The sequence below is a fragment of the Belonocnema kinseyi genome, chromosome 2 (genome assembly GCF_010883055.1).
Source record: "Belonocnema kinseyi isolate 2016_QV_RU_SX_M_011 chromosome 2, B_treatae_v1, whole genome shotgun sequence".
NCBI classification, from domain to species: domain Eukaryota; kingdom Metazoa; phylum Arthropoda; class Insecta; order Hymenoptera; family Cynipidae; genus Belonocnema; species Belonocnema kinseyi.
In genome coordinates this window covers 87,846,966-87,863,687 of record NC_046658.1, presented here as the reverse complement: position 1 = coordinate 87,863,687, position 16,722 = coordinate 87,846,966, and positions in this window count along the sequence as shown.

Here is a 16,722-nt window from a genome sequence, read left to right as displayed (position 1 = left end):
CCCCCCCCCCGTTCAAATTCTGAAAATGCCATCACTTGCTAACATTTTTTTGCAGATATTCGGTGTCGAGGGGGTGGTTGACTATTTATTCGTGAACGGGGTAGTAGTATATCTAGGAGAATTCAGCGAGACTGCTATGCAGTTTAAGCTGACACCGACAGATGATGCCACCGCTCAGTTCCAATGCCGTCGATAACTGATCGGTTGGTAAGGTAGATCCCTGTCATGAAGCATTATCCAAGCCGACAATGTGGGTCCCTGTTTTACCGACCGATTGCGCTACCAGCTTTTTTTGTTAGATGGCGCCGATCGTATATACTGCTAACTACCTACAGCTTGCACTAAGCGGCTAGGCGAGATAGTTTTTCGATGCTTCCAGAAACTTTGGCCTCAGCTTACAATATATGTAATACTCGTATATATTGCTAACTGTAAATACTTTGCGAAAAAATTTTTTAAATAGAGTACAGACTTATGTTTCTATGTCACACAGGAGTGTCGCAGCATTGCGCAGGCGCCGAAAAATAGTACCGAAAGTTTTGTGAAGATCATGGTTTAAAGAGCGAAAATTACTCTTTATGCTTAATTTACGAGGACTCAAATCATCGTAATATATTTTTCGCGCTTGCGCAATGACGTTTTCTGAAATAAAAAGATCTATACAGACCGTGATACCCAAGTTTTACTTGGATTGAGGATTCCACAGAAATCCCGTGACTTTCTAGAAAGATAGTTAGACAAAGTGAGCTAGAGGATTCTCGAAGTTTTAAGAAACATCGACCTAATATATACACTCTTAGAAAAATCTGTACGAGGTTTAATGTACATGTATGTAAAGCAAATATGCACTACCGCTACTGAAATGTAACATGCATTGGTTTAGTGAATTTAACATACATGTCTATTAAATTTAATATACAGGTCAGTATAGCAAGGTACGTGAAATCTCAACGTGCTTTAATTTCTTCAAAACTTATCAAATATTCTAAATTAAATTTATAATCTAGAATTTATCGATTGAATTATTATTCATGATGAAAGTGCAATCTACGGGTAAAACTTTTTCCTAATTTCGCCCTAAATAGTCCAAATTTAAGGTGAAGACAGTTAGTTGTAGGTTAGATCTGTTATTTATTTGATTAATTAAACTTTCTGACTGGAAATCCAAATGTATTTATAGTTAACAGGAAGAAGGTATCATGTTTTATTATTTACAATCGAAAATTACTGCTAAACTTATTTTGAATTTGTGAAAAATGGAATTATCTGATTTTTCTTGTAAGTGATTAACATGAATGTATTTGAAATTTAATATAGTCGCTCTTAATGGCGATTCCATATGCTTGATATATTAATTTTAATACACATGGGCGTATTAAATTTAATATTATTTTTAACAGTGTAGGTAAAATGCTAAGTTATCTAGTGCTAATTGAAAAGAGAACGCGCGCGAAATTTTAAAATCCATCCCAACGATGTGTGTGTCTCCAGCGCTGAAATTTGATTGCAACCCGTCCTTGTCTTTGATATCCATCATTGCGCGAAAATTCAAAACTCTCATCCATAACTAAAAACCAATTACAGTACACAGACCTGTGCACTTCTACTGGATGCACATTACGCTTGTAAATGTTCAATAGGCGTATATGACTCATAGGGTGTCTCAATACAGTTTGAAGGTACACAAGGCTGCGTAATGAATCTATATGATGCTTATGAATGCGCATTATAATTGTAAATGTCCAGTAGATTTCTATGTCACATATGGATGCGCAGTATAGTTTGGTAGCACACAAGGCTGCGCAGTGGACATCTATAGTACTTGAGGATGAGCTGTAACATTTAACACTAGATAGGGCTGTGCAGTGTAAATATATGTTACCTACGGTTGTATAGGACGCTTTTATGGCAGCGAGGCTAAGTGTTTCTGTTTTGAGCATGGACATAGGAAACAAGGGACTAGGCATGCCATTGCGGGGGTGATGCAATGAGGGGGAGGTCTGCCACCTTTTGATGTCCCGCGACAAACATGGCAGCGCCCACATGTTTATATTTTCATGCACAGTTTGTCGGCAAAAATGCTCATGCGCATAATCAAATGGCACATCGTAAGATGGCAGCTCTCCCTACTCATGGAATTCTCCTCCCTTCCTTGGATTCAACCCCGCTCGCCAAGTTAGGATGGCATGCCTACTCCCGTGTTTCCTATGTCCATGGTTTTGAGGCATTCTGTAATACGGTTTTGTTCTAAGCTAAATGCAGATAAAACAGTGACTAGTTATTTACAGCCAGGGGAGAATGGTTCATATATGTGCTAAGATGATCATTCATATCTGTGCTGAGATGATGCTTCATATCTGTGCTAAGATAATGGTTCATAGCTGTACTAAAATACCGCAGTCGATAAGTTCTCACAGGTAATAGATGGGATCACCATAAAGTCCGTTAAATTTGAGAAAATTCGAGAAAAATGTCTCCTACAGCCCCGACAGGCACCCTATTGAGAAGCTTGACTGTATGGGTAATTCCATAAAAATCGGGCAACTCTATGTTCTCGGCAATTTTCTCATTAATATACGGTTATTTTTTTTAATTTTAAGTATTCTTTGTTTAAACCTAAATTAATTTTAAATCAAAATAAACGATTTTCAAAAATTCTTTCCTAAATGCCCCAAACGTCAGTCGCTAGTAGTTTTTTTTTTTACGAGGGCTGGTGGAAAATGTTCAAAAACACACCAGGAAGGATCCGCACTTCCTGGTAGTGTGGGGATCTTAAATAACACCGCCACAGTGACCCCAATATATATGAGAAAATATACGTAATCAGACCACAGCGCCGATGCTACCAAGGGACCCACTAAAAACCACCACCCTTTCTCCTTGGCATAATTCCCCCCGGAACTGCTTTCGCATTACTTCAGGGGGTGCAGTTTTCTTGGCCGTGCTTCGGCCATCTTCTTGCTTTCCAACTTGGCCTTTCCTCCTATTTCTGGACTTGCTATTGGACCTGCCCAGCTGTGATGTTACATTCGGCGTACGGGAAGCTTCTTCAACGAGGCTGCCTCCCTATACGCCAAGCATCTCAGCGACCCCGGCAGATGATCGGTCCGGGGTTTCTCTTATTTGGCGGTGCAGAGGCAGCACTGTGGCGTACTCTCGCACGCCACAGCCCTATGGCCCTCCTTGCCGCATCTCCAACACATCTTCGATCTATCAGGGCCCTCGCAGCCAGCTGCCATGTGGCCGTAGCCTAGGCAGCGGTAGCAACGCACCCTCTCTACTTTCTTATGTACGCGGTAGGACACCCACCCCACCTTGAGTTCTCCCACGCGTACAAGTGTCTCCGCCAACTCTTCTGTCAGCTCCACAAAAGCCCTCAGATTGCCCCTGAAGGGTCTTTTCGTGAGGCTGACCTTCACCTCACCCACATGCTTATTGCTGAAGTGGCTTCTTACGGCCGCTTCGACCTCCTCTTCGTCTGTTGAGGTATCGAGGTCCAAGACCTCGACCTCCATCCGGGGGACGAGCTCACGCACGTTACCCCCCTCCCCTAGAGCTCCGCGTATTGCTGCTGACAGCTCAGCTCTGCCCTTGCCTGACGGCCCAAGCTCTACAAGGACTAACAAGGGCTAACCTTTCGCTTGAGGTCCTTGAGAACCTCGGCACAGCTGAAACCCTCAGCCGGTTTGATACGAACCACCTCGGGTCGAGCTCTTCTCCTTGGTTTTTTCTGCTTCCTGAAGTTGCTGGAAGCAGGCTTCTCTTCTTCTTCGTTCTTGTTTGGAGTCGAGGTCGCTGGCGCAGAAGTGATGGCGGTCCTCGGCTTCTTACGCCTTTGCTTAGAGCGTCCAGCCTCCATGGGACTCAAAGTGGTCTCCCTCTCTCGCTTCCTTTCGCGGGGAGTGGGATTCACCACGGCTTCGTCTGTTTGAGTACCACTTTGGCTGGTCCTCTTCTTGCTCCTTAACTTTCGGGTCATGGCCCTCGTTCTCGCCGTTCGTCCAACGTTCTCGATCAAATCCCTATGAAGACCTTCGGTCGTCATAGTATGATCGCGAAGTTGGACTATGAGGCTCTCCGCTCTTTGCAGCCCGTCCCTAATTGGGAGCCACATATTCTTCTTCTCCCTGCTGACAGCCACCATTTCTTCAATGGTGTCATGCAGCAGTTTGAAGAGATCATATGTCTCGCCAAGCTGGACATCCATTTCTGAGATGTCCTTCTTGTTGACGGATATCTCCCTACTAACTCCTTCCTCAGTGACTTCCAAAGGACCTCCCAGCTCCTCACAGACGCTCCGCTCCAAGTATGATTGGCTCCCCCCAAAATCCATGGAACCAGCACCGGCCACCGGGGCTTTCACCCGATCGGAACCAGTGGGAAGATTTGTACTTCCTTGGGGTATTCTGTTTATCTCATACTCACTCATCATTGGTTTTAATTCGGGGTTCCTTCCCCTAGCTGGTTTTTGTCCACCCCGGGTTATTTGATTTCCCCGGTACCACCCATATCTGGGAAGCGTGCCCCTATCCGCAAACTGGGGAGGCGCCCGATGGAGGACCAGCAACCCCACACGGGTCAGTCGCTAGTAGTGTCCTTGCGTCAGATTATAGTATCTGAATACCTACATTTTAAAATCCATTTAGTCAATAACAAATTAACTTCAATAAGGCTACTAATTTAAGAATTTAAAATATACGCGCTTAAAAGGAATGGGTGAGTGAACGGTAACTTTTATTTTTGAAGTTGGTCATGTAGTTATCTGCAGGAACCTATCACTTTGCATCTGCCATTTTGTGAAACAGTGCTATCGTGATAGATGTAGGGAGTACACGTGTTTTACCAGTCATTTTGTCAGTCCCTAGGTAAGTAATTTTATCAATAATTAACTTTTTTTGTTGTTTTTTTATCAGAACTAATCATTAATAGTTTGATAGTCTAGTTCAATAGAAATCGTCAGAATACTGATTATTTAATTTAAAGCAGCGTATTGTTCAATTTTTTAGCTAAATCGTCAGTCTCTAGATCGTCAGTCCCTTAAGGCCAATTCAGACTAGCCGTTCCCGGTTGCGGTTCGCCGGTCCGGTTCGGCTCTCGGTTGACCGGTGCAGCTCACACTGCGCCGATTCAGCTTACACGATTGTCATTCTAACGCATGCGCGGTTCATAGATTAAAGTGACGTGAGTGACGTGCCACAAGCTCGAGAAACAGCTGACAGGCCTTGCGGCTTTAGCGAGCGCTCTCATTGGCTACGGTTGCGAACGGCAGGGTTAAAATTAGAATCGAACCTAAATGCTCGAACCGAACCGGAACCGGGACCGAGTATGCGCTGATTGGCCGAAAGTCCAGCCGGACCGACGAACCGCAACCGAGAACAGCTAGTCTGAATTTGCCTTTACTTTGAATGCAACTAGGGACTGAAGTTTATTTCATTTTTCGCTTCGACCTTATATTTAAAAATTGAAACAAGTTTGTTTGTTATACACACATGTCTGGCCCATTTTCTGGAAAGTATAAACTATGGCGACTTGATAATTACTCCATAACTTTCAAAAAACTAAAGCGACGACGACGGAAAGATTCTGAAGAGAAAATTAAAGCTAGGAAGAAGAGAGTAGTTACATTAATTCAGAAATTTTATGAAGACTATAGCAACAGTCGTAATACTGCAGGGGAAAAATAATGCATTACACGCAATAGTGTTAAACGACAAAAACGTTACTTGTTGGATTCACTAAAAAATTTGTATAAAAATTTTCCAATTCCTAATTCGATTGTTAAAGATGATTGAGTTTGTGAGCTTTGTGAGGCTTTGATCAAAGTAAATGACTGATTATAATTTTAAAATAATATTATTACTTTGTTTTTATCCATCTCAATATTAATATTTGATTGTCTTAACATACAAAGTAAATAAGCGTAATAGAACATATTTATACTTGTTTTACAAAATCTTAAATTTCTCCTAAAATACTTAATTAAGTGACTGGCTCTTTTAGATATTGTGTCACAAATTACTCAGTCGTATTTATTAATTAAAGGATCCAAAATACTTATTTGATTGTATGGAAAAGGTATTCAAGGCCACAAAGTTGAAAGATCGATTCCTCGAGGAGGAGTGGAAAGTAGAGATAGTGGACGGGGAGCAAATACCTGGCGACCAGAGAAATTATGAATTTTAGTGAGAGACGTTTTTGGATATGTAAAGAGAGCTTGCACGTGTCGGTGAATATGTCCATTAAGTATTTCTAAGCATTTGGACATTTTTTTGTGAAGAACCTTTTATGGACGCTGCAGACCATTTTTATGCGGGTTTGCCCCAATTCAGAAAGTAAATCAAAGTAGTTGGTGAACATAGAGTGAACATAGGGTGAATGCTAGTGTTTTTGTGAACATGGTTAATATGTTCTTTTGGTGAACATCGTGTGAACTATGGAAACCTAAATTTGGAGAATTTCTAACATTGCGAGTGAAAGTTGGATCATGGGAACCTAGTTTGAGGAATTATAAACCATAATAGTGTAAAGTGAAGTGTCATTGCAGTACCTAGGATTTTTGGGAACCGCATGGAAACATTTTCTTCTGAACGAGAGTACGCATCCTTGTTCAGCATTTCAAATTAATTGCGGGAATCATTTTGGCAGGTAACAGAAGTTTTGATATTTAAAAAAAAATCTCATTGAAACAATAGATGCAGCTGCTATTATATCCTACATCTACTAGTTGAAATTCTATAGTAAGCCATTTTTTAGCTTAATCTTGAGATGTTCTGGAGATAACATTCCAATGACCTCCAGATGACGTTAAGGTATAACAAGATCCCCTGATTTGGATTCAGCGAAGCCAAAAACCTATACATACAATGATAAAAAATCATTACGCGGCATATTTTTAGCTTAACCCTGAAGTCACATTGAGTAAACCCCGAAATAACGCCTATTTAAAATCAAGCGGTTAAGCAAACCTCGAATTCGGATTCAAACACCTCAAAAATTTATAGATATATTTTTATGGATTTTTTATTAGCTTTTTTGAATCTTTCCCTTGGTGCAATTGCAGAATAGGGGCGTCACCTGTTTTTTGGCAGGAAAACCAGTTTTTTCGGCAACAAACTTTCAGAAGCTTTAATTGAACGATAAATAAAGCGAGTTGACCAGGCAGAAGTTAAAAATTATTGTTACGTTTGTTACTACGATGTTTTAAATATAGGTGTGTCGCAATATCGGAATGATAACATTTAACTCGCCGTTTAAGCGTTTTTAAACATCCAAACGGTCAGAAACACCCATTTGACTGGTCACAAAAATAATTTGGTCAAAACCCTACCCTTTTCCAACGTTCCGTGGAGGCGCACACTGGTCAAAATCCCCAAAAAGCTGGCCATTATTCATAATGTCATCATTTTGAGATGAATTTTCTTACTCATGGGTTTTGGGGTCACTGATTATAATTCTGATATTGGTTTTTGGAAAAAAAATGGCGGAGGAGTCTCACAAATTTTGATTTTGTTATGAAAAAAATGATCATTCAGATGTTTTAGGGTTCGCTGATTACGAATCTAATATTGTTTTTTGAAAAAACGAAACGGCGGTTACAAAATGGCAGAGGATTCTCACAAATTTTGATTTTTTTCATTAAAAAAAGGATCACTTAGAGGTTTTTGGGTTCGTGCATTACGGATCTGATATTAATATTTGAAAAAAGGAAATGGCGGTTACAAAATGGTGGAGGATTCTCACCATTTTTGATTTTTTTATGAAAAGATGGATCACTTAGAGGTTTCGGGTTCGCTGATTACGAATCTGATATTAGTATGGAGAAAAATGGCGGATACAAAGTGGCAGGGGATCGTGCAGGGGACGCGTGCATCACCCTCGCTATCGTTCTTTTCACAGGTGAAAACAATCCTCAATTTGAACCACTCAGCATTTTTGATGAAAAAAATTCGTTCTGTTATATGAGCATCATTCCACCTTTTTTCAAATCAGAAAATAATGTTTTGAGTCGATTTTTACATGCTGGGTGTAACGTGTATGGAATGCTGAGTTTTTGAGAAAACAAAGGTTCTATAATGACGTAGCAGTTTTCAGCACCCTCAGAAATTTTGTCTTTAACTAATTCAAATGATTTCTCTCGGGTTAAACAAATTCGCTATTTTTTATCTTCCGAAACAGTATCTGGAAAAGTAACTTTTTTTTAATTTCATAAGAGTTATACATTCCTGTAATAAACAGATGTTTGTTTATACAGCTAGCTGAAGCTAATAGAACAGTAAAATAACAAATGTGTACGATGTTACGGTATGAATAACGTGCACCAGGGCCCGACCTAGCAAGACTTTTTTCTACACTCCATTTTCATTAACGTGAATTAACATAAGAATTCAAAAACAGAAGTAAATTGTTTTTAATTTTTTACTTTTAGCTTTGTCATATCTGTTTACGTTACAATATTTTTTCAAGTACTTACATTTAGGAGAACAATCTATGTTGTTTCACGGGAATTGATCACTCCATTAAAAAACAATGCACTTTTGAAAAACTATTTTTATTTCTCGCGAAGCGCACGCGTTTCGATGCGTTCGACGTGTGTACACAAGAAAGGAAAAAACAGGCTTAGACGAGCACTTATCCTTAGATATCATTCCCAAACGATGATAGAGGTACCACTGCACTTATTTGAGTCTTTGAATGTAACTTAAAAAAATAATGATTTTGCATTATGGCCAGCTTTTTAGGATGTTTGGCCACTGTGGGACGGTAGGGAACCTCTCTGACTAGTGAAAAGAAACTCTTCGTGAAATTTAATCATTACGATATATCGTAACACACCCATATTTGAGACATCACAGTAACAAAAGTAACAATAATTTAAATTTTTTGCCTGATAAAATTGCTTCAGTTATCGTTGAAACTAAAGATTCTAATAGTTTGTGGCCAAACAAAATATTTTTCCAGCCAAAACAGTGGTGACAGGTGACGCCCCTATTCTGCAAGCTAACCTGACCTTTAAACGACCTTGAACCTGATTTGACAGAGATTAACGAACCTGGGATTCGGAATCAACGAAAAAACAACCCTCCACCCCAATAAGGGATGATAAAAAGGATTAAAATTATAAATAAGCGTAGAGGTAGTTAATAGGAAGTTGATAGTGTATTTTATTAAGCAAATAAAAGTTTTTCAGCTCCAAATCTCACAAAAAATGATGTTAGCAAGCGACGGCATTTTCATTATTTGAGGGGTGGCAGGGGTAAAGTATGCTGTTCAGCGTGGTCCATTTAGACCGGATTGACTTATTATTGTTAGCAGATACTAAGCAAATTTTTGTCAAATGTTTTGACACAAAAATAAATTAGGCCAAGAACCGATCAAAACGAACCTCCTCCTTTAATTCATTCCATTGACACAGTAAATGGTATAGTTATACATTTAGCCCGCAAAATACTCAGAAAAAAGTAGCCTTAATATATATATTTTTAATTAAAAGCAAATTTTTCATTATTTTAATTTAATTCTGGTTGTTGTTGCTGAAGTCTATTGCGTAGCAATGAAAAAAAATATTTTATCGAAAATTTTAGTTGAAAACATTTTCCATAGAAATGTTGTTTACAACAATTCTGATTGTTCTTATTGAAGCATATAGCGTAGCAATAAGAAATTTTGTTTAAAAGAATTTTAGTTGGTTTTATTGAAGCCTGTTGCTTAGCAATAAAACAATTTGGATATTCTGGTTGAAAAAATTTTCTATCAAAATTTTGTTCACAACAATTCTTGTTGTTTTGATTGAAGCCTATAGCACAGCAATAAAAAAAATTTCTCGAAAATTTTAGTTACAAAATTTTTCTAGTTATATTTTGTTAATCACAATTCTCGTTGTTTTTATAGATGCCTATAGCGTAACCATAACAAAAAATTTCTCAAAAATTTTAGTTTCAAATTTTTTTATTGAAATTTTGTTAAAAAATAGTCTCGTTGTTTTTATTAAAGCCTTATGCGTGGAAATTTAAAAAAAAAATTCGAAAATTTTAGTTGAAAAAATTATCTATCGAAATTTTGTTGATAACAATTCTCGCTGTTTTTATTGATGCCTATAGCAAAGCAATAAAAAAAATTTCTCGAAAATTTCGGTTGAAGAAATTTTCTATAGAAATTTTGTTAATAACAATTCTCGTTGTCCTTATTAAAGCCTATAGCATAGCAATGAATAAATAAACCTAGGCGCGAGCGACTTAGAAGTTTTTCTGGCTTTGCTTCTTCGTTCCAAAGTAATGATAGAAGGATCTCAGGGATCTTCTCCAATCGTCGTGCTTGGTTCAAGGTCAGGCGCGAGCTACTAAATATTTTTCTGGCTTTTTCTACATTGAAATTTCAAACCTAGTCACGAGAGACTTTAAAAATATTTCTGATACGTGCCGGATTTACAAACTTAGCCGCGATCGACTTGAAAATTTTTTATGCTGCCCTAATATGATTAGCGCATGGATAAATGAGGGTGTTCCGGCCAGCCTAAAGGGTAACCCGAGCGCGGGGTGTGATTGGACTCACGCGACTGTTTATTCATTCGGGGCGCAGCGACCCTACTTTAGCTGAGCAAAAAGCGGTTAAAGTCCAAACTTTCCCTCTCTGATAATACCAGAGAAAGGTGATCTGCTTTCTTTCTTGAACGTAATAGTTCGGCAGATTACGAAGTTAAGGTGAAACGGGTGATTGGGATTATCAGCTCCCTTCATCCTTGCAGTTATTGGTCCAAATATTACAAATCAGCCTCGGATGAACACAGCTCGGCGAACTGGACAAGCTGAAACCATAACTGATGCCAATGTTGAAATCACATATTTCGCTTGCGACTATCCTGGTTGCCAAAGAACCTTTACAACAAGGACGGGTTTAAGAGTTCGCAGACGTGCGAAACATCTAGATCTCTCTGATAAAAAGGTTAAGACTCAGAGAATTAAACATTAATGGACAGAGGAAGAAGAACGTATAATGGCACGAAATGAAGATGAACTAGCCCTATTAGGAACAAGGTTTATGAACCAAGTTTTGGAGCCGGATTTCACAGAGCGAACTAAGGAAGCGCTCAGAGCGCATAGGAATATTCCTTCCTATAGGGCCTGGGTTCAAGAAGCCATAAATCAAAGTCAAGGTGAACAGCACATGAATTAGAAGTGAGAAGGCATGGAAGTTCTCTCTCGCCTGAAAATGTGGAACCATCCATGGATCCCGTCACAGCTTTCTTTAGATGGCTGGAACCTACCGTTATCGAAACAACATACAAAGCGTATGTCTTGCATCAAATATGTATTGATGCATTCACAAATTCCAAACAGAACATCGCTACTAAAATCGCATTATATTTCAAACAAATAATGCCATCGACCAAGAGAGGCTTAAAAATCATCAAAGTCCCTTCTATACAGGTGGCCTTAAATAAAAGGAGGAAAAGAAGAAGAAGGTACGCCATAGAACAGAGCTCCTACACCAAAAACTGGAGTAAGTGTATTAAGGAAATTTTTGAGCACACAGAGGAATCCAAACAGCCTCCTAGAAGGCTGATGGAACCCTATTGGGTCCAAGTGTTGAGTCAAGAGAAAGTGTCTATTTTCGTCACGTACGATCTTCATTCCTAAAAAAGGACATAAGGAAGAACCGGAAAAGTATAGACCCATTACTATATCTTCGATAATACTGAGGGGTCTACACAGAATACTAGCTGCGAGACTAGAAAGAGCCGTACAAATTGATCAACGTCCACTCGATATGGTATTAAGGCAGCATCATCAATCTTTGATAAAAGCTATATATGGCATCTGTCTACGTAGCGAAAGCATTCCCTTCAGTGTCTAATGCAGCACTAATTGAGACTACGAGATCTTTTGGAATTCCTGCACAGTTTCTTCAATATACCGAGTTTCTGTATAAAAACGGGTTTACAGTCTTGCAGGAACATGGTTGAAACTCCAAGAGGATAATTCCGAGAGGAGCCGTACGGCAGGGTGATCCACCATCCTCGCCTATGTTTAATATGCTCACGCATCGCCTATTGAAGAATTTGCCAAAAGAGGTTGGAGTAAGGATTGGAGACAAAATTGTCAACTCATCAGCATTTGTGGGTGACCTAAACGTATATGCGACGACTCCAAGGGGCCTTCAGTGCCTTATTGATAGAGCTGTCAATTTTCTAGCGCAATGGGGTATGCACATCGATACCGATAAAAGTTTTTCGCTGGGTTTTTTGCCATCTGGAAAAGACAAAATAAACGCTGTCGACATAACATAAAGATTTAGTGTTGAAGGTAGAAGACTGAGAACTATTACTCGCACGGACACATGGATGTATTTAGGGGTTCCGTTTTCATGGGTTGGAAGAGTAAAAGTAAAGCTGAACGAAGTATTTGAAGATATTGAGAGCCTTGCGAAAGCACCGCTCAAGTCGCAGTAAAGACTTTTTGCTCTGAGAACAATAGTTTGCCAAAAGTGTACTACCAACTGGCACTAGGCAATGTGCTTTTGGCACGCTTAAAAAGGTTGGCAAGCTGGTGAGGACAGCTGTTATAAAATGCCTAAACTTACATCATGACACACCGAATGCCTAGAACCATGCTCCTATTATAGAAAGTCTTGGAATGCCAAGGGTGCGTTGAATCGTTCCTTTAATGAGGAAATCAAGGCTCGAGTAACTGAGAAGATGAGTTAACGTAGCAGTTCACCCGTTTCTGGAGAACGAAATAGAAAGCTGTCAGCGAAGGTTCATGAACCACCTAACGGTCTTAAACTCAGCGGTGGATATTGATAATTGGTAGGCCCGGAAGCTCCATAGTTCTGTGGACGGAACGGGTCTTAGCCAATCAGCCAAAACATCTGCTCAACACCAATGGGTAGGGGACGACACTAAGTTCTTAAGCGGTAAGAATTTTATTAATTCTTTTCGCTTGAGAATCATGTCCTTACCAACGAGATCAAGGGCGTCTAGGGGCAGAACGACAGATAGACGATGCCGGGGAGGCTCCGACGCTATCAAAACCTTGGATCATATCATTCAAAAGTGCTTCCGATCCAAACTTATACGGGTTAAACGACATGATGCAGTTATAAAGCACGTACCCAACAAATTAAGTATTAATGGATATCATATCTTATTGGAACCGCATAGAAAGTCGCCTATTGGACTCAGAAAGCCGGATATCATTGCTACTAAGAGCAATGAAGCCCTGGTTATCAATCCTCAGATAATTACTGAGCAATTTGATCTTCAGGTAGTCCATACCAACAAAAGGAGATATTATTAGTCAAATACAGGCATAAGTACCTTTATAACAGATAAACTCAAGATGCCGAATTCTAGCATTCAGTTCAGCGCATGAACTCTCAACTGGAAGGGAGTCTGGTCGAAGAAGTCTGCTGACGATCTCCTAGGATGGGGATTTGTGGGAAATAATTTAAAAGCAATTTCTTCGCGTATCCTCATTGGTGGATTCGCAGCATTCAAAATATTCAACGAAACAACAGCCGTTGAAACATACATCAGACAAAGAGTTGGATAACATCGCCAGCCCTAAGTCCATCATGGCAACACGAAGGATGAAGATCGCATTTACATTGTCATCTCTCTGTTTCGTGACGCCTCCCAGTCTCTGAGGCGTAATAAAAAGGAGTTCGTTTAGTGGGTTAGAGTCCCACACTCACATTCGTTCCTTTAAGATGTAAGTCACTAAATTTCGAATGTGTTTAGTGCGTGATGTATTTCTCAATCCTCCTTTACAAAAAATAAAAAAATAGCCAAATGCCTCGTCATCTAATTAGTGACGCGCATGAATGGATTAATGAGATTCCCACTGTCCCTATCGAATATCTAGCGAATACTATAGCGTAGAAATGAAAAATAAATTTTCATGAAAATTACGATGGAAAAATATTCAATCGGAATTTTGTAAACAAAAATTCTGGTTGTTCTTATAAGACCTTCACCACGTGCCAGAAAAAGAGCGTGACGTCCATGCTTACATAGCTACACACCTACAGTTTATTTCTATACCTTAGTCGACAAAGTGTCAAACTTAGTATAACGATTTGTCGGGCCTACATATACAGGGTTGGCCATATTTGACGAAAAGATTTGGCAACACTGTAACTTTTGACAGAGATGACAGATCGAGTAATCACGTAGCGCGTTTGAAGCATCAGTCTAAGTTGATTTTTGCCATGGAGCAGTACACTCCACGCGAACGCTCTCAGATTGTTGAAATTTACATTCAACAAAACAAGTCAATTGTGAAAACTCAACGTGCATGGAGAAAAAGAAATAAAGTGAAAACTGCGCCTTCTGCGACTACATTGTATCGTTTGTATGAAAGATTTTCATCAGGTGAGGCACTTACTAATCCCAAGCGTCCAAATAAAAAGCGACCAGGGCTATCGGTTGAAAATATCGCACTCGTACGGGCCAGTGTTCAGAGGTCTCGAACAACATCTCAAACACGTCAATCTGAGCAGTTGGGCATAAAACGACCCACTTTACGCATGGAGTGTACTGCTCCATGGCAGAAATCTCCTGAGACTGATGCTTCAAACGCGCGACGTCATTACTCGATCTGTCATCTCTGTCAAAGTTACAGTGTTGCCAAATCTTTTCGTCGAATATGGCCAACCCTATAGGTCCGTACACTGATTTCAACTGTTCGTTACTTTTACCGCCAGCCAAACAACGATAAAAACCTTTAGGTTGACGTGGACAGTTGAAGAATAGGAAGGGGTAAAGAAGAGAGAATTGAAAAAGATAGACGTCTCTTTAGATTGACAAAGAAACAGAAAAAGATAGGCGTTGATAAGTATAATATATGACAAATGTTGTACAGATTTATTTTTTGGAGTCATATCCAACTATTAGATGTTATATCTTTTCCTGAGTATTTCTGGGTGACAGAAAAATTACACGAAGGGTTATTTATTCGGATATTTGTTCAAAATATTAATTACTAAGACGCAGTCCTTACAATTGAACAAATTAAAAACTGTTTAACTCTTGGAAGTCCTATTAAAAATTTTATGAAATCGTTTGATATTTTCTTAAATCCTGGAAACTTTATTGAAATACTTTGAGAGCTTTCAAAATCCCTTAAAATAATTAAAATCTTTGGAAATCTTATTAAATACGTGGAATTCCTTTAAAAGTATCCTGGAATTTTTCTATGTCCTAAAACATTATAGTTCCTATAAAATCCTACTAAATCATCTGAAATAAGTTGATATTCTTAAAAACAACATATAATTTTTGAATTACTTGACCTCATAAATATCCTTGAAAATAACCCAAGATATTTCAAATCTTTTGATCTGTTTAAAAATATCCTGAAATTTTCTAGGCACTTGGAAATTCTTGAAAATATTTTTAAATACTCATCAAATCCCTTAAAAGCCTTTAGAGTTCTTAAAATTATTGAAAATTTTTTAAAATCTTTTCAAATTTTCGAAATCCTTTGAAATTACATGAAATCTGATGATGTGATAGTCCTAGGTAATCCTTTGAGATCCCGAAAAATTAATTGAAATATCTTATTGAAACTCTTTAAAATCCCTAAAGAATTCCTGAAATCCTCGAAGATCTTGTAAAATGACTTTAAATTCCTTTGAAATATTTGTTAATCGTGTAAATTCTCTGAAATCCCTTGAAGTCTTTTTAAATATTCTAAAATCTTATAAATCCTATGAAGCCCTTTCAATTTTTTTCGAAATTCAAGGAAATTCATTAAAAATCATTCGAAATATTAATAATGTTTGAGTCTTTAAAATCCTACGTAACCCCTTCATTTTTTTGAAATTCTTTGCAGTTTATAGAAATATTATAATATGAGGAGATTTTTTTATCTATTGAAATCCGTCAAAAATGACCTATAATCTTTGAAATAATATTTAATCCCTTAATTATCTTTTAATTAATCCATTTTTGACTACCGTGGAATCTTTTGAGTTTCTATAAAATGTTTAAAAGATTTGAAAATTGCTTAAAATAATTGAAATAATTAAAAATTTTATAAATTCACTTGAAATCTGTTAAAATTCTTTTAAGTCACTGGAAACCTTCCGAATGTTTTAAACACTTTCACAAAAATTGGGTAAAAAGGCTTTACGGGGTGGTCTGCAAGACGTTTATTAGGTCGGTCGTTGAATCCTATTCTTCTTCTCAACGCTTTTTTACAAATAAATAATATAATATCCATTTTTTAACCCGAAAAAACTAAAAAGAAAGAAACTTTGATGTTTTCAGACAAGGAAAAATAATATTAGGCTTAAAAAATCCTGTGGAAATTGTTTGATGACTTAATTACTTGAAAAGGATTTTTTAGTCACACAAATATTTAAATTACTTATAAGAAATCAAATATTAACATTTTGTTTTTAAATTTATATAAATATAAATTTTAGAAGATTTTTAAGAACATTAAAAAAGATGTTTCAATATTTCAGATGTTTTAAAAATTAATCTAGAAGATTAAAAAGAATTTTTATTTTACAGGATTTTATGAAATGTTGGGAAAAATTCAAGTCTACTTGAACGATAATCAGGACTTTTAGAAGTTTCGAAAAAATAATAAACTATTTCATACATTTCTAGAAATGCTACGAGGGTAGTTCAATAAGTCCTTAGAATGAAGTATAAAAACAATTTTTTTTGGGTAAATATTTTTTTATTTTTCAACATAATCTCCTTGGAGCTCTATA